The sequence below is a fragment of the Bactrocera dorsalis genome, chromosome 2 (assembly GCF_023373825.1).
Source record: "Bactrocera dorsalis isolate Fly_Bdor chromosome 2, ASM2337382v1, whole genome shotgun sequence".
Lineage (NCBI taxonomy): Eukaryota > Metazoa > Arthropoda > Insecta > Diptera > Tephritidae > Bactrocera > Bactrocera dorsalis.
Genome location: NC_064304.1, coordinates 5,484,315 through 5,504,444, shown reverse-complemented (window position 1 = coordinate 5,504,444; position 20,130 = coordinate 5,484,315). Strand labels below are relative to the sequence as shown.

The window sequence follows — 20,130 nt, the reverse complement described above, 5'->3', positions numbered from 1 at the left end:
AAAAGTATTGTGATCTCTAAATTGAAGAGCAAAAAATTAAAATTAACAAAAATGAGAGAAAGGGTTGGACTCCTAACCTTCCAATTTCTCAAAGTCCTATCAGCATATTAAAATTTTCACAGAGCTACGCACAAGAAAGACTAGGTTATACACGAGTTATAAATTATAGCCATCTGGAAGTGCCTTCCGTATTTAGAAGCAGCTCTAAGTCCTCAACTAAAAATCAAATAAACAACCAGAAACTATGCTTTGACTAAAGCAAAGTCACAACTAACTTTAGTGGCAATGAAAGGTAAGCAGAAATACAACAAATTATTACAACAAAAGCGCCATATTGTTGAAATGAGTGCACATGAAGTGCAGAGAGCACAATAACATAAAAGAGTGTGCCAAAGTACAAGAATTATATGAGGGCTAAGCTATTACAGCTACTTTATTTAATGAGCAGGGCGGGGTCGGTTGACAGGACGAAAGTGACGGCGACGGATATGACGACATATTTCCGGCAAAAATGGCAAGTGGCAGTGGAGAGAGGACAATAGAAAGGAATTGGTGGGTGGACAGGTGCTTTAAGCCAAAACTGCCAAAACAAAAGCGCGAGTAAATGTGTGAAAAAAAACAAACACAAACACACACATAAGAATTTGGTTGCAACAGAGTGAGTCAGCTTAGCAAAAGTTAAGAGAGCCTAAACGTGAAACTTTAATCCACACTCTTTTTGTGGCAGAAAACAAGCCGCCCCTGTGCCAGCGCCCAAGTTGGAGCTACTGTTCCTCTTGCCACCCCCCTCCACAAAGCTAGCAACTTTATTATTGGCTTTATAGCTGTTCTTTATGCTGTATGTACTTTCGCACAATACAAGCGCGGGGCGGTGGGACGGCTGCTGCTGCTGGTAAAAAGAACGTGACTCACTGTTAATGCCGCTTTTAAATATAATCTTAACGGTGCAATTACCTTGCCACATTGCGTTGCGCTGCCATCTCGGGCATTTACGGCGGCATTCGAAGTGCTCTGACCCAACTTGTAAACATTCGCATGTGTGTGTGCGTGTGCGAGCAGTAGGTGAATAGAGCAGTGCTATACGTCTATGTGTGTGTGTGCGTGTGTGCACGCTGGCGTTCATTTCCAACGCAGTTACTTTAATGAACTTTTGCCACTACACTTAAACGCTGGGGATTATCATATTTAATAACATCGTAAAATAGTCGTTACTGCTGCTAAGTAAGCAAAGGTGACTGCCGCACATACCACGCGTGCGAGTATGTGTTTTGCTTTTGTTTCTTCGTTGGCTTACGACAACAAAGCTTTGTTGCACTTGCTGCCGCCATTACTTTTATCTGCCACTGCCGCTGCCGCCGCCGCTGATGATGATGCTGTCATTTTTGAGATAGTCTTCAAACAATGGCGCAACCTTACACGAACACACGAGCGCACACGTACTCTCATGCTTACTAAATATGTAGCATACTTTTCGGCAGCTTGTGTCGCTTTGAACTTTTTGCTTCAACAGCTCGAACATAGCAGCATCTGTGTGTATGCATGCATGTATGTATGTATGTATGTATGTATAAGTAAGTGCAGGTTGCTATTGTTGTATGGGTGTCACCATTCATGTAATGTGCCATGGTTATGTCAGGTTATGAGCTCATTTCCGTCCTTTGCTTTATTTGTGTTCACTCTAAACTTTTTTTTGTTTATTGTCAGGGTTTCTAACCTTGTTGTTTGGCGCTTGTTGTTGTTTTTATCTACTAATGGCACTATTCCGTTAATGTTAGTGGCAACATATTTTTACTTAATCTTTTGTATGAAAGAGCTTTGCCGAGAGTGAACAATATTTTTCTGAAAATTCAATAACGTAAATGAGCCACCTTTTTCTGGTATTTTTTGTGGGAATAGATAGAGAATTTTATTTGTTCAATTAAAACGGGTTTTAGTATGGTTTTTACTGTCTAGTAGTAATAAAGTCAACTCTAAAGTTACATCATATAAGTTAATTTAGAAATACTGATTCAAGCTAGAGGATTTGGAGGATAATAAGATCCGCATATGTATCCCTTTATATTGAGTATTTTATATTCAAAAATACTCAATATAAAATTCCAAACTGAGGTATTTATTCACCACAGCTGCTTGCACAAGATTATGGTGAGAGATAAAATCAAAGGAAAACAGTAAAAGTTTTTACCGATATTAAACTCTGACACCGCGAGGTGCAAATTTATTACTGGCCTCATGACTTAACTGTAAAAGAAACTTAAATTACACTAGCCGACAATTTTGACATTTATTTTCTGCTCTGAAACCAAACTTGTTTTTTTATGTTGCTTTGATAAGGTACATATATAATTTGAATATAAAAAAAAATTGCTAGGTCCAGGTTAAGAGAAAAATAAAAGTAAAGTTTTTGCAAAAAATATATTGAATATTACAAATTTTTATCCCTCAATTTATATTTTCTTGTACTTTTTTGAACTTCTGCTGTATTGGTAGTCAGGATTATCACGTAAGCATATCCAGCAATAATCTGCCAGCATGCTAGGAGTCCATTTGCCTTGATACCTTTTCTCCATACTCAATAAGTCTTGGTGAAATCTCTCCCCATGTTCATCACTGACTGCACCTAAATTGGGAGGAAAGAAATCCAAGTGCGAATGTAGGAAATGTATTTTCAGGGACATGTTACACCCTAAAGCCTGAAAATCCGTCAATAGGCTTGATATGAGTTCTTCATAATCGGGTGATTTGGTGTTACCCAAAAAATTTTTTACAACCTCAACAAATGAAAGCCATGCTTTTTTTTCTAACGTATTTAGTTTAGAGACAAAGTTTTGATCCTTCATAACTCGTCGTATGTCTGGCCCCACAAAAATCCCTTCTTTTAATTTCGCATCACTAAGTCTCGGAAATATACTTTTAAGGTATTGAAAACCTTCTCCCGTTTTATCCATTGCTTTTACAAAATTTTTCATTAAGCCTAATTTTATATGAAGGGGTGGCAATACAATATTCTCGGGTTCAACAAGACGAAGATTGGAAACACTTTTCTGATTAGGTACATGGTCTGTTCTTTTTGGCCACTCTTTTTGGATATAGTGTTTTCTTCGAGCTCTGCTATCCCAATCGCACATAAAACAGCAAAATTTTGTGTAACCAGCTTGCATACCTAGTAACATCCCAACTACTTTTAAATCAGAACAAATTTTCCAAGAATGTTTAGCATACTGTATTTTTTGTAGTAGATTTTTGATATTTTCATAGGTTTCTTTGATATGTACTCCATGCACCTGAATCTATCGCAACCTTTTCCGAACTCGTATAAGAAGTATAACTTCAATAATACTATCGTAATTGGACCTAAGGATTTTTTTTTATTATTTTTCTAATGATATACATACTAACAGGAACCAAAATATATAATTTATATTTCAGAGCAAAATCCATTGTCGGTTAGTGTTATTATTCTGGAAAGAAATATTTTTTGAAAATCCTACAAATAATGTGAAAAAATATAATTTAGCTGAGATCGATAATTCTTGGAATAACGTAAATATGGGTTAGTGACTAGGATCCTCTGGAATGACTAGGGTTAGTGACAAGGATTCTCTGAAAGCTGCTCTCTTTTTGAAAAAATTCAGCTTTATCGGTACGGGTTGAGCAAGAAAGCATTTCATATCCAAATTATTTACCAAAATCTTTGAAACGTACTCGCGAGAGATATCGACCTTTTTTGTCATCTCTCTAACAGTGGTCTGACGATTTCCCAGCACCATGTCCTTCACTTTTTGATATTTTATCAGTTGCCTATTTATTGGAAATGAATGCTAGTATAATATGATGTACTAAATTTGATTGAAATTGTTCAAGTAGGTCCCGAGAAATGAGTTCCCACCTAAATAAGGGCAGTGGCACGCCCATTGTTCAGTTTTGATACCCGCTCTTACAAAGCATTTCTGTATCAACATCTCACTCACGCTTTTATTGATTGAGTTATCGCTCTTTAATTAGTTTTTAACATAACCGTTATATGGGTAGTGGGCATAGTTATAATCCGATTTCAGCTATTTTTACACTTTCGAGGAGGCTACTTAAGATATTTGCTTTGCGCAAGTTTGGTTGATCTAGCTTTTTGTAGGTTTCAAAACACGGATGCAGTCTGTTGAACCAAACTACAGTTTTGTATCTCAATTTGGAGCTTAGTTTTAACAGTTTAGAGGTTCTCGATTAATGGCGTTTCGTGGTCGTTGACAATGATCTGATTTGTAATATCTAACCTCTTTGAATGCCAATGGTGGATCTTATATACCAAGTTTCATTAAGATATCTTAGGTTAGGTTAGGCTAATCTGGTAGGCTAACGAGCCACGCATAGAACAGTTTTGGTCCAGATGGCGTTCAGTTGCTAGATCCATGAGGAGTAGTCATCCTTTAGGATGCCTTCGCTTGACAGGAATTTTAACAGACTCTGCGACCTTACTGTCGATACCTCCTTCATTATATCATACAGTGGCGGCCCCAGATGCTTACAGCGTAGTCTTGCCAATGCGACACAAATGCACAACAGATGCTCCATCGTTTCCTTGGTGCTTACTTTAGCCATAAGTGTTATCGATATGTGAGCCCCATTCTGCGGGCGCGTGCCGTCACTAGACAGTGAGTAGATATTATTCCGAGAGATACATATCTTAATTTTTATTCACTTTTGTTGTTTGCGGACAGACGGAAAAACGGACGTACAGATAGTCAACTGTATTTCAACTCTTCTTATCACCTCGTCCATTTGTATATAACTAACTCCAAATCGTACATTTTAGTTTTAGGTGACACAATCAACTATTAGGTGAAAAATCTAGTATACTCTATAGCAACATTTTGCAAGTATAGAAAAAGCTCAGAAATAGCAAGGCCAGCTTGAAAAGAAATTCATAAATTGCAATTTTTGATTCCATTCCTCTACGAGCAACACCCTTCGAAGTCTCTCAAAATCAAAATATTTTAGATTACGGGTATTGTGATTGAATACTAAAGTATCTGAGAGTTAAAGTAACAGAAAACATATTTGAAGTTAATTTTTATTATAATTGTTAAAAAAGTTAATCTTTAATTGCTCATCGTTATGCATAGGGACATTCCTGTAGTAAAGCACAATCCACAATGAGAAACCAGCTAGTTGAAATGTCAATTTAAGTTGTGTCATATATATTCAAACATTGTTAATATACATACATATATACATATATATAACAAAAAATTTATATACATTTGTTTGAATAAATTCATTTCTAGACGATCTTATCTGAACTTGGTAAACCAGTGATTATTGTTGTAATTTATTTTATGGCTTTTTACGCAGAGACAATGACCAATAGAATTTAAAAGAGAGGAGAAGAGCTTTATCTTTTATCAAGATTACAAGTCTATAAATTTAAAACCAACTAACTAGTTTCTGAAAGTACATAATTCAAACACGAGTTAATAAAAAGTAATACGAAGACACACACACACACATATATATGTGGAGGAGAGTGCATTTGTCTGTCTAAATTCGGCACAATTGAAATATCATGCGAGCCTTCAGCACATTAAATCATAACCATAAATCTGTGGCGAGATATAAATCAACACTTTGGACGGCAATTTCGGTGACTCGACAGAAGTTGCCACAATTTTTCAATTGTTTTTGTTTTTGCCATTGTACGCTTTGCAACAGCCGAAAGCGCACAAAGCCAGAGACGACACATGCCGAAGGAAAAACGCAGCGATCATATGAAGAAATTATGTCAGACACACTAACAACATGATGAAAGGCAAGCGAGTGAGTGGGGACGGCAATGGACAGAAACCAGACAGCCGGGGCCGGACGACTATTTTGGCCAAAATGGATGGCCCGCAGGCAGAATGGCGCAAACAACGCGAGCGAGCAGTTGGCAGCCACCACGGCTTTATTTGCGCAACGCGAGCAAATGTGCGTGTGTGCATGTGTGTTTGTACAGTTATATTTAACGGCAATGACGGCGAAGCAACTAGCGTACAAACGAAATGCGAACGCAAACAATTGGCGAAAAAGTCGTAAAAAATGTGTGAGAAAAGCGAAAAAATAAGGACAAAGTTCGAAAACAATATGGCGATGAAGCAATAAAAAGTCACAATTGAACAAGAAAGTCAACATTAAAGTGGCAGATTTATGTTGCACACACACACACACACATGCCATACGCCATAAGAACGATTGTAATGGCAACAAAAAGAAAAGGGGCGTTGCGGCGGGGATAAGCCGTTAGACGACGTTAAGCGTTTATTAAGCGAAAATGACAGATTGCAGGTGAGAGCGACGGGTGTGGCAGAGCAAGCGAGGCTGTGCTCGCATGTGCGGGTGTTAGGCAAATAAAAAATGACCGCTGAGTGAGTGATGACGGTGGAGGGAGGTGGGGAGGGGATATAAAGCGGGTCGCTGGTTAGTGGTGCAGCTGTGGTAAGTGTGGCACAAATTGGCATATTAAATAAATGGGAGCAAAGTGCCAACAAATGCAACAGCACACACCCACACCCGCCACAAACAACCGAAAGCACATTAAAACTACAACAATAAAAGCAATAAGCAATAAAAGGCAGAGCATAGAGCAAAGCGAGAAATATGTGTTGGTGAAATCGGTCGAGTGGCTTAGCCTAAGTGAATGGTGTAAAGAGTCAGCGTTAAGTGCACGCACACACACATAAACATATATATGTGTGTGTGTGTGTATATATATTGACTTGTATGTATGTATTGTATACATATGTGTTTGTGTTACATGCATTAGAACATTGGTGATTGCGCAAGTTAAAGGTGTTGCCATCAACGTTGATGAGTGTTAGGCAACAAGGCAGGTTGAACAAGGCCACAACAAGCACACGAGCAGCCAATGAAGGCTTACAGCAAAAACACATGTCACGTGCGTGCTTTGGTATGATGGAAAGTGAAAATGGAACTTTATTTAGAGTGGCCGATGAAAGTAAAATGTTAGAGCAACAAAAATGTTTACTAAAGTGGGGATTCCCCACTTTTTTGCATGGAAATCGAAAGTTGAAATGGATTTGGATTACATATTTATGTTAGATTGGAAAATTAACTACATTGGTAGCCAAACTGTAAAATTTTGAAAAATCGAAATCAAAAATCAAAATTATTGGGTAGTCGAAAAAGTTTTTTCGTATTTTGTCAATAGGTGTTGTTGCAGCCGTTCGCTCGTTTTCGTTCTGGAAATTTCCACTTTTGAAAGCTTTATACTGTTGAAAAACATATTTGTTTATTTATTTATTAGTATAAATATAAAAAAATTTATATCAAAGTTTGATTAGAAATACGAAAAGACTTTTTCGACTACCCAATATTTCGCTCAGTCTCGATCGAACTACTTTCATCTCATGAAAGTAGCTTTATTGACACCATAAAAGTCAGAAAAATATCTAAAATATGAGATAGAAGTAGAAAATTACAACACCCTGTAAAATTTTGATGTATATTTTAAGCCTAGGTAAGGTCTAGAGTTCGTAGTCACTTCTGAGTACTGCTGCTGGGTTTAAATTTACTTTTAAGCAAACTATCAGAAAGGCGATTTGCGTTTGACTCGGGTTATATGCCAAAACTCCGCTCATTGCCACTTACACTTACACACAAAAGGTGTCACCGTGTCTTCAGCCGAAACACTGGTTACAAAAGTAGCAGCAACAAAAGCAGCAGCAATAAAAATCACTGTTGTTTAGAAATATGCTGCGTTCGTGTGCCTACAGTGTTGTTATTTGTTGGCATTTTGCCGCCTCAGCAGCGCGTATAAATCATAATGAATTCCCAACAATGCAAAGGTGTTGCTAATGGGGACATTTATTATTTTCTGCTTCGTCAGCTCATTCGCTGGTTTTGCGCACTGTCCAACGGCCAACCGATACTACACACACACAGACACAACATTCCTCTGGACGCTCGCCTAGGCTAGAGTGCGGCAATTAGTGCTGCTGCCAAGCGGTGTGTTGGCGCGAGGGTGGGCGGGCAAGGCAATTCACACCACGAGCGGTGGCAACAGTTTGGCAAGTGATTTGTGTTCGCCTGTGTTGAACTTGACATTTCCACTCTTCACCGTCGGTGACTTTAAGTGTGTACAGCGGGCGTGGAAGTTATTTTTAGTGGCTTTGAGGCTCTTAATTATTGGACATTAGTACTCGTCGTAAGGCCACTCACTTGTGGTTTTCACCACATAAATGAATTGTACACTTATTTTGCGGCAAAGTACTATTACGATGGCATGAAGTTTTATAAATACATAGCAAACCTGTGGGTGGTTGTGAGGCAGTTCTGAAATACTTTTTGTGGAGTGGGTACATACCTGAAAAGAAAAAAAGAAAAACATTTTAGTTACACTTCGTTAGTCATGTAGAAAATGACATAAAATTCTTAGAAATTCTTAGAAATTAGAATATATTTCATCTGAAATGTTTTTGAGCAAATTTATGAGATTATTTTGTATATTGTATTATATAATTCAGACATTGAGACAAACTTAAACAAGCTGAAAGTGAAAAGAAAGAAATAAAGGACTGTAGAAAGAAATAGAAATTTAAGCTCTGGAAACATCCAAATCCATTATATAATGCCTTACCGCAAGCTTATAAACAAATCTGCTTGAAAAGAGGAGATCTTCCAAACTTATAAAGAAGAAGTAGTCAAGAAGTTGTTTGGAAAAAGACGAAAAATATTCAGCTAAAAACTTTCTTTATGATTGACCGATATCTGGGAGATCAAGGCTGAAGCACCTTGGATCTCACCTTTTGTTATGCAGCTGAATCGAACATAACCTAATTTTTTGGTTCTTATACAAAGTCATTAACGTCTTTGTTTCGCCATTTCTTAAGTCGATCCGTTAATGGTGCAATTTTTCGGCAACAAATTATTGTTAAAAGCAACAACAAAAATATTTGGCTAAACTCAATACACGAAAATATCTGAATATCTTATTAAAGTCATGAAAAACGGTTATTCAGACTTATTTATACCAGTTACATATTCGTTTTTGCTCCCTCCAAGGTTTGACGAGTCTTCTTTGTGACAGAACGGTCGTAGCGGAGTGAGACAGTGCAAAGGTATTCCGAAAATTTAATAAGGGAACCCCTCAAATGCGTACTTTTATCATTGTTTTGAATATTAGTGGGAAAAGATCTACGTAAAGAACTTTCGGGCGATAGCCTACGCTGACGATGTTGTCCGTATGGTTAAAGGAAAATTCTTAAATACCGTATAATCGCTAACCAAAGAGTGCCTCAAAATGGCATTGAATTGAGCGATTAGAAGCAGCTTCGCCTTTAAAGGTATTTACCAAGAGGTAAAAGATCCCAAACGAACCCTTACCCTGTTTTAGGGTTGTCGCCTTCAACCTCCTGATATGGTGAAATATTTAGGGCTTATCCTTGATAAAAAGCTTCCATGAAGGCTAAATATGTAAGAAAGACATCGGTTGCCTACATTCTTGTAGAAGAGCTATATGGAATAGGTGGAGACTCTTACCAAGGATGGTGTTTTGGCTCTACGAAATCGTAGTCAAGTCAGTAATGTTCTATGGTGTATTCGTCTGACGGAGAGCGCTCCGTTGCACTAAGGACTATACCAACTTAATGCTTTTTTAAACACAGCAGCAGTGGATATTGCGGACAGGTGTATGAATGGAAAGTGTGCTCGAGGGCTCAGAGAAGCTAGGTATATGCAGAGATCCCAACAAGGATACGCCGAAATTCTCTACTTCTGCAGCCGCATTCTTGAAAACTTGGATTACTGCGTCGAAGAGGTCACTCATTACCGTTTTTCCGCTCACATACCGAAGAGGCATATCCTGATGGAGAGAAGTCGCTAGAGATGAGGCGTAGTGAGCTTTTTTAGGGATGGATTGAAAGTAGTTTGAAGGGAGACCTTTCTAAAAGAAGCTAGACTACTGAACCACTGTAGTGTTTTATCTCCAATCACATTGTGTCATACCATATAGTGTTGGAAAGGTGATATTTTAAGCTTCGTTTAAACAAAAATTAAATTCTGGGAAGTTGAAAAAAAATTACAAGTTCAAAAATAAGCGAAAATAATGAAAAAATTCGCTATATTTTGAAAATTTTGTATACAAATTTATTATTATAAATATAAACAAAAAAAAAAAACCAATTAGTTAAAACTTGATTAGAAATAAGAAAAAACTTTTTTGACTATCCAATATTATTGATATGCTCAAAGCACTTTGTCGATTTGTAAGTGTCCTGCGTCCTAATATTGCTGTTAGTATCGACCTCTTAACATAATCTAATTAACCTGGGAATTTAACTACCGAAGAAATAAAAGAATTGTTGAAAATATACTTTTCGAAGGTTAGAAGGTTAATATTTCATAAACTATCTATTCAAATAAATATCTTTATTAAAAATATGAACACATTACAAATTTCAACATAAAATTACCAACAAGAGAGTAAAAAAATAAATATTCTTCCCATCACACGAGTTTTATCACTGCTTTCCCTTGCACCGTTTTTTAATCCGTTTCACACCTAATAATATTCCATACTCCAGAGACGCTCTGATTTGTTACGGCAAAAGCAATTGTAGTTTTAAATCCGCTTACCATTGTGAGCTTTTCCAATTGTGATCAAACGTTTTCCACACTCACACCCACACTCACATCCGCACTCCGACCCACAAACACACTCATATAGCAACACACTCAAGAATGTGTGGATGGAAATGTGTGCTCATAAGTACATTTGAAATCGTTGAAAAACCTATTCTTAAGGAAATCCGCTTACGCTGATGGCTTGACTGACTGTCGCCACCACTCTCGAGAGGTGTCAATAATACCGGCTTTCATTATTAGGGTCTGCGCTTAATAAGCCGGCTACTGTCAGACGTGCATGAGGAAAGGCGGCGGCTCATCTTGGCGCTGAGTGTGGAAGGCAAAGCGTGTGGTAATAGAGAAATGTGAGAAGATGTGTCTGTGCATTGAAAATAGTTGTGAGCATTTCAGTGCCTATAAGCTCCAGCCGCAGCCTATATGATTTACTTTGATTGCAACTTGTCATGATTGAAATTTGGTAAGCGTGTGTGCGCTTAGCTACAAATATTCTCAATTTGCTGCTTTGCTTTCTATAATTTTCTCTAATTTTGCGCTTTATGTAACTTTAAGCAGAAAATTAACTCACTTTTAAATTGCATTTTAGATCTGTTTAGCACTGCTTCATACAAATAAAGTTCCTTACGCTTACTTATGTGTATATGTGTGTGTATCTATGCATTTACTTTACACTCTTTCCTCCCTGCCACTTCTGCTACTGCTTCTGCTTCTTATTTTATTTATTTGCTTATCTTTATTAGCTCCAGTTCGCTTGCTCTGCATTTTCTAAGCGTTGCACACCCCTACACTCGCTGTCGCATTTGTAAAAGTTGTCTCAGGTGTTGCTTCGTACAAAGTGAGCTCGTAAAAAGTTAAGTGCAGCTATATTGCTAAGCTGTATTTGCCTTCTGCTGAGCTTCGCTTTTAATGCGTTTTCGTAAATTTGTGTGAGTTTTAATTTTACTTTAAGCGCAGCACTTCTAAAGCTCCGCTATGAAAACTTATTTGCGCTTTAAAAGGATTGTGTTGGCTTTATAAATTATACGACGCGATAGAATAATAGCATAGATACTCGTATACTTGTATTATTATATTTCTTTTATATACGCTTTCTGAATAAATTAATTTTCATTTTTATATAAATAATAGTTTAATTTTATCACTTTTTGGATGAAAAACTTAAGACAACACAAATAACAATAAATTTGTACGGTTCTATTTTGTTTTCACAGACAAGCGGGTTTTCAGAAGTGAAAAAAATCTGGTTGTTGGACAGAAAAATTGGCAGCTTTCATCAAAAAAATTTTAAAAATGTTTTCTTCCGATACAACAACAAAGTTAGAACAGGTGAATTGAAAAGTCAACGACCTACCATATTTAGACATTTTTTTTGGCAAAATTCCTTTTTTTCAACATAGGTTAATTGCATCATTTTTGTAGTACGATTTGTCTTTCGCTTCAAAATAAGCGTCAATTGTGGCAATCACCCCTTCATTCCACGAAAAAAGAAGCTTAAGAATACAATGAATGCGTAAGCAATCCGAAGCCCAATTCATGGATTTTCACTGACTTGTGGCACGGCCCATAGTCTTGGTGAAACAACACTTTTTTCCTTCAAACACGACCGTTTTTCGGCGATTTCGTCCTTCAAGCGGTCCAATAACATCCATGCTGTTGACGGTTCTTCCCTTTTGTAAGGTAGTCATTTAAAATTATTCCATGCGCAGCCCAAGATACAGACGTCATAATCTTGTCAGCCGACTATGCCGTTTTTCCCAGCTTTGAAGCGGGTTTATCGTGTGTAGTACACTCTGATGACTGATACAATTTTTACCTAAAAAAAATGCTAATCACAACAAGAAGGTCTACTTTATTTTCTACGCAAAAAAATTATATATAATCCAACAAATGAGTTCTTGAAACTTTATAATTTGATCATCTAAGTAACTGTTGTATGCTGAGCAAATTATTGTTAAATCAATAAATAAATTTCACTTCGATTCAAGTTTTGAAGCAAATCATTAAGTATGTCATTCGTCAGTTACGAGTCGAAATGCTCGAACGAGTCATCGAGGATTGCACTCAAAGGATGGCCCATCTGAGGCGTAGCCACGGTCAACATTTGAGAGAGAGAGAGAAGGAAAAATAAATGCCAATGACCTTTCGAAAAATAATAAATATTTCCTACTAAATTTGAAGTTTCTTTGTTTTTGCTTTAAAAAAAAGGTAAGGAACCTCGAAACCGTACAAAACATTCAAAAGTCTACTAACGGACTTATTTATAATCTGAACTGAAATATTTCGTTTAACACCTTTCCTTTGTATTTCAGAACACCTAAGAGAAATTTTTAAAATTTTTTTCTCCGAAACACTTTCTTAAGAATTTTATTATTTTGTAACTTGAAGCAAAAGAAAAAATATATCACACAATAAAATCAGCATTTTTATGAGAATTGTTTTCGCGATAAGTGAAAATCAACTTTAAGGTTAGGCTGAAACAATTTGGCCAACGCAATTCAAACCCAAAATTCTTTTCAGCGTTCCTGCAGCAATTCTAAAGCTATGAATATCTGTACATAGTCACGTCAGGACGAAATGTTTACCCACAATTTGCAAATAATTTCATAGCTGAAATTTCTATGAAAGTATTTCTTAAGTAAACGCCCATTTCCGCCCACCACTAATAGCGGCAACACAGCAACCACATGCAACACAAGGCGCAGAGCCTTTCAAATGTGGCTGCGGCATGACGTAAATACAATGTATGAATATGTAAAAGGACAGACAGGAACACAAGCAAGTGGCATGAACTCACGGACATACATAAAATATATATATTTACATATATACATTTAAGTATCACTAGAAATTGTCGTTCGTTGTTTTTCCTCACCGTAGACGAGCCGCTGTCGGCGCTTGTCTATGTTAGCTCGCTCAGGTGAGGCGGGCTAAGCTTTTTAAGCTAAAATGTTGCTAAAAATCGAAAATCGAAAGTTGTAAAATTTTATGGTTTCCACTTCATTGGGAGGGTAAATAGCGCATACATATGTATTTTCAGCATAAATATACTCGTCTAAGCAGTTCCTTCCGCTAAATTCAACGCCAGTACACACCTGCATGTGAATGTGTGAGTATAAGTATGCACGTGTGTGTGTTAGTGTGCAAATATTTAAAGACTCGACTTCGTTTCGTTTTCTTTTCCGCATATTCTTGTGTTTGTCGTTTTTGTTGTTGTACCTTTTTTCAATTTCACACATTTTCCACCTGAAATGGCGCCCACCAACACACATGCCAGCGTCTGTATAACATACACGCACACAACCACACATAAGCACACACATGTAACTGTCTGTCTGTCTGCGACTGTTTTGTTGCTTTGCATGCAACACCGGCGTCTACACACGGCAACGGCAGCCACCACCGACATGGTTGGCAGCAACCAGTCAGCAATGCTGTCACCGGAATCGGCACCGACAGCGCGACTACACCTACAACAACAACAGCAACAACAATAATAGCAATAAACACAGCGCTGGCAGCCGTGGTTACAATTTCAATTTCCAATTGTGGCAACAGCACAGACAACGGCAACAACAATAACAACAACAACAGCGAAAGCAGCCACTACAATTGGAGTCACTTGCAATTCATCGCAACGAATTCGGAATTGCTTTCGCCCGCCTTCCGATTTAGTTGTCTAACATCCGTCCGTCCGTCCGTGCATCGTCACTCCAATTGCTCTCCCGCTGGCCCGCAATGTTTTCGTATTGTAGCTGCCACAAGTCTGTCAATGTTGCACAGGTGCGATGGCACTGCTTGTCTGTTTATTGGTTTATGTGTGGGTAGCTATTTGTGTGTGTGTGTTGTCTTGGTTGTGCTTCTTGCTTCGTGTGGGTGTGTTTAATGTGCTGGCTTTGTTTGGGTTTGTGCGCTATTTGATTTTATAATACTTGACTGTTTGAGTTGTAATTGAATTCTGACATTCATTTGCTTATAGCGCATGCGCTTCGAGACAGCATACCCATACATTACATTATATGAAAGCAGGTTTATTATTCCTGACAATCAGTATGTTTACCAGATCAGCATGAGGGTTACGAGGGCAAAAACGTAATGCAAAGCTAAAATGCAACGATTTTGAGGCGACTTAAAAATTACAGAAAGCATTTATCTAAGTTTTACGTGGATATATTATATCACAATTGAGTAGGACTGGTCCATTTCAACTGAGTGCAAACTAGATAAACAAAGCATATTTTTCCTAGATTTCTAGAAGTCTTTCATGTTCGATTGATGTCACGTCAATTTATACCAAGGACAAAAAGTAAAAGTAGAGTTAGCCAGGAATTTTCTGTCTCTAATGGAATCACGGCTATGGAAACGTTGAAAATGTTGAAAAAATGTTTTGGGAGGCATCCAGTGAAAAAAAAACTAGCTTTATGCGCGTCGTCCATCCACCCCTGTTCACGACGACAACATCGAAAATATTGAAGAAAGAGTGCTTGAAAATCACTGTGTTGGCATTAGAGAGATGACTGAGGACCTCTTATGGATCTACTGAACACATTTTGATTACTGTTTTGGGTATGAAGCGTGTCAAGGCGAGGCTTGTACCAAGAGAACTGAGTCTTTTGCAAAAAGGATGTCGACTAGAGATAACAAAGACTAAAGATATACTTAACAAAATAGCTTAGAGCACAACATTCATCAACGTATCATTACTGCTGACCAGACATGGATTTATGAATATGACCTCTAACAAAAATGAGTCCAAAACGAATAATATATAGAAATAGGATTTGGCTTCGACAAACCTGCCATTTAAACTGTTTAGCCACTTGTAAGGTCGCTCTTAATCAGCTTAAGAAAAATACAATTCAATGATTAATTGATAATGTAACCAAAAACCAGACAGAGTGTCTCATTCTCTTTTCCAGCCATCTTATTGTTGCCAATTCACAGCTTAGGAGGAATCAGGAAACTAAGCGAGATGAAACTACCGACATTTAAATTAATTTTCCGCCTTAAGGAAGCGTAGGAGTAATCAAGAGTCGCATAAATCTGTTATAAATCTATTATACATCTCTAAGTTAAGCGCCTGACAGGATCTAAAGAAGTTACTTCATGAGGATATAACTACACAATACTACCTAACATGCAAAATTTGTTAACAAATCTGGCAAATACAAGAAATTACACGAACTATTCAGCGGATGGCGGCTTGTGTAGAAGTTGAAGCGAGTGAGCAAAGTTTTCTGACCACCATTCACTTGGGCGTGGCCAGAAAAGAACCTTTTACAAATTTACGGTCTTGGACTTAGTACCCTATGAGTAGCCAGAAAACATCCGTTTGAAAGCGAGCGAATGGGGAAAAGCGAAATATCCCATTCCCAGGGCTGTACGCTGGGTTTGGGACCTACCCTGTAAAAAGCACCCCCAATTAAAAGCTGCATAGAGAAGGTAAAATCTCTTACAAAAGTATACAACTGTTGACGTAAGCCATCGATAGCATTGTCCATAACAACCGCGACGTTGGTTGTGCTTTCTCCAGGTTAGACAAAGAAGTGAAGCAAATGAGTCTGACTGTGAACGAGGGTAAGACAAAATATCTCCTCTCATGAAACAAACAGTCGTCGTACTCGCCACTTGGCTCCCACGTCACTGTTAACAGTCATAACTTGGAAATGGAAGATAATTTCGTCTATTTTGGAACCAATAATAATACCAACAACAACCTCTTTGACTTTTCGAGAGAAAAGTTCTGCGCTAAGAGACCATAAGTTGCACATTGGCAACGGTCGCTTTTCGATGGAACGATGAGCTGTAGGAGTTATACGACGACATTAACATAGTTCAGTGAATTTAGAGAAAGCGGTTGTGCTGGCTAAAAACACCAGCTCTGAGATTGTTTGACGCAATACCCGTCGGAGGAAGCAGGGAAAGAGGAAGACGTCCATTTTATTGGGAAGATCAGGTGGAAAAGAACCTGGCTACACTTGGAATCGACGGCCCCTGTTGTAAACTCGGATTTAACAGCGTAAGCAGTGTCTACGTTAATAAAGAAGAATATTGAGCTCCTGAATAAGATGAGGCTTATATTCACTAATAAAAATCATTTTATATTTTGGCAATCAAATAAACTTGATGCATGGATGAAGGCAACATACTCTCTTGAGCAAGTGTATCGAAAAGGTAAGCGCAGCTTTAGCCTCCCCTTTTTTATCAAGCTTTCGTCGGAAAAAAGAGGAGCTTTATAAACAAATCGCTTTCTACTTCGAACATTTGAGCGGCAGATGAAATAAACAGATAAAAATAAATGAAATGTGCGGAATGGAGCATACTTAATGTCTTTTTTTTTTATTGATTTTGATAGCACTTTCGTTAAATGTTGCAGAAAATACCCACTAAATGGATTTCCGCCCATTTTTTCAACTTTCACTTTTGACGACGAAATTTTTTTTGCCGGTTTCCGTTTGCATTTGCAAATGCCGCCTGTGCATCGGCAATGGCACAATTGAAACGCTTTAAAATGGCACACAAAATAACTGTGTACCTGCCGTGCATATGCCCACGTATATATATATATCTACTTAGATATGAAAATGGTTTTGTAGGTTTTATACCCCGCTTGTCATATCGTTGTCGTCTCTGCGCTGATCCCTTGCCACACAAAAAGCAGATTAACTTGAGCCATAGGTAGATTTCAACTGATAGTCGAATATAAGAATGGCAAATTCGACGCGGCGCTCGCTTGCTGCGCTTCTGTCAATGCATAGCGCTCTGCTGTGGATTGTATCGAATCGCTTTCGAACGCAACGAATCGAAAGTTAAATGATGCGCATAATTTGTATTGTAACTGTAACTGTAGCTGTATCTGTAGTTGTTGGCATTTAAATGTTAGCGAGTGAACGATTTTATTTGCCATTGCAATTCGCAAGTATCTGCCAACCCCAAACAAAAGTCACACACAGCCGCATAAGTGTCTGTGCATGTGTTTGTGTGTGTGCGTGGCAATTCGCTGCGGCTTCTCTTTATATTGGTAATTGAGTTTAATCTGCGCTCTAAAGCGTCGATCGTTAAAATTACTTATTTAATGCGAATTTATTGGCGTAAAAATATCCTCGAAACGCAATAAAGTTTTTATTTCTGATTTTGCATTTTTATTCGCTTGTCAAGCGGACAGGTACACGCAGCGCGCAGTCGGCAATGAAATTGCGCCGCTTTGGTGGCAATAAATTTTCATAGACACGTAAGTGAGGGCACTTAAAACTTACGGCGAAGACAACTATGTGCCTTTGATTGGAGGCGCGCGGCGAAGATTCAGGAATTCGTACGGCTTAAGGATACGCGGCGCAAGGAAATATCCTGTGACCTTAATTTCCACTTGTGCGTTGCTTATACAAGTAGCTGAAATATGCATGCTTTATCATAAACTGCGATAAAAGGTACATAACGGTAATTTTTACAGATTGCGAAGCGAAGGTAGCGGCACTTGCAACGCCCTCCATGTGAACGCTTATCGATGGCAGATTTTCACGCCTGCAATTTTTTAAATTTCCCATCGCGCGCTCATGCAGCGCCACACACAAACACACCCACACACTTCTCCACTAAAACAACCACGCGACGCATAAACCACAACAACAACAAAAGCTTTAACTACACAGACAGCAGGATTTGCGCGGCGGCAGCTAAAGAAGATAGGGCTGACGCGTAAGCCGGAAGTTGCATGCCACCAGTCAGCAGCCAACACATCAGCAGCACAGCTTGCATTCATGCAAAGCAGCGAAGAACGTGCGCGGCGACGCTCGCAAATATGCCACAAACAAGCGCGCCATCATCATTTGCATATGTGTTAGTGCGCGCATTTATTTGCATACTCGCCGCCGCGACACATTGGTTGCAAGGCATGGAGGAGCGCGTGTTGTGGCACAAACTGCGGCCGCGCGAACCACTCAAACATGAAATTCCCAAGCGCGCACAGCTGCCGAGTTCCCCGTCGATCGGTGGCCGGATTGCAGTTCATCTGGCGGCGGCAGCGCTTGTTGGCAACTTCAGCACGTACACACGCGGTCGCGTCTTAAGGCGACTTACTCTCGACTGGTAGCCAAGGTGGCGGGGCATTCTAGCGTGGTGGCGCGCTGGGTTCGCTTGCGCAACGAAGCGCAAGAAGTTGGCGGTAATTTTTAAAATGAGGGCGCATCGAGTTTCAAAGGTGCGCTTCTCATTAAGCGGCATAGCTGGGGAATGGAATAAGGTTGTAGTTAGGTGAAGTTTGCATAAATAAGGAAACAATTGCGAAATGTACAGGTAAGATGACAAAATCTGAGAAATTGTAAGAACTTAGCGGTATATAATGCACAGACAAATATTTTGTGAAAGAACATAAGAACTTTTTCCTTTTTCAGTTGCCGGATCACTGCAGTATATTTCAAGCTGAGGCCTTTGCCATTGCGAAAGCCGTGGAGCTGGCCTCTAAAGTAACTGCTGGCAATAATAGAGTCAATACCTAAGTAGGCAGCCAAGTAGCAATCAAGGCATCCTAAATGATGGCTACTTCTCATGGATCTAGTAACTGAACTCCATCTGGTATCGCAAAGGACTAAAACTGGTTTATGCATGGATCGTTGGCCTACCTTATTAACTTAACCTAACCTAATCTAACCTTCGGTTGTACTTTGTAACTTTAATTCGATACATTTTTTATTTCGACGCCAAAATGTAGGCAACACTTAAAGAAAAATGCTGTCTAGTTCAGAAAAATGTTGCTAAGAAAGAATATGTCATTATAGCATATAAGTTTACCACTGGATTCATGATTAAGTTATGCGTCGTACCGATTAGTGAAAATCAGCGATATTTTAGGTACCATTTTTAAAAGATTTAAGCTTTGGTTCTAAACAAAAATATTTTTTTGTATTTAAAGTTAAAAAAAAAATTAAAAAAGAGACCACAGGTTGGGTAAAATTATAAAGAATAGTTAGAAACAGCAGTGCTAACAGCGTTTTCATACGTTAATAAAATAGTAGCCTAAAGGTATGCTTTACCACATTATAACTAAAAGATCTTATTTGCCAAACAATTACCCAGAAGAATATTATATGTAAATTTTATTATTTTATTGTTATTTATTTCATTTATATTTCCTAAATTAATATATAAGAAACCCCTATTCAGGAAAATTTCAGTTCATATGAAATGTCGAGAGTTAATGGCATTGCACCGCATACCGCCAACGAAAAAGCGCCACATCCGACAACCACTTCAATTATACATTACCCACACGAACACACAAAAATATATTTGAGTCCCTACAGACAGACACCACACCAAAGCGAACGCGCTTCACTTGCACTCGGCGAATTGAATTGTGCATTGCGGCCAGGAACCTCAAGAAATGCCGAAGCAATATAAACTCCGCCAACTGCGCCGCTGCTGCTGCGGAGCAAAAATAACATTAAATATAAAAAATATATATAAATAAGCGACAAAGTTTTATTTTTTATTGCTTTCGATTTC

The 20,130-nt window shown here is 38.3% G+C and overlaps 1 protein-coding gene across 2 annotated transcripts in view; it reads right to left on the bottom strand.

Annotated features, from left to right (window-relative positions):
- Nucleotides 1-20,130, bottom strand: part of LOC105233611 (sterile alpha motif domain-containing protein 5) — a 366,548-nt gene that overhangs the window by 138,104 nt on the left and 208,314 nt on the right. The window lies entirely within an intron of this gene.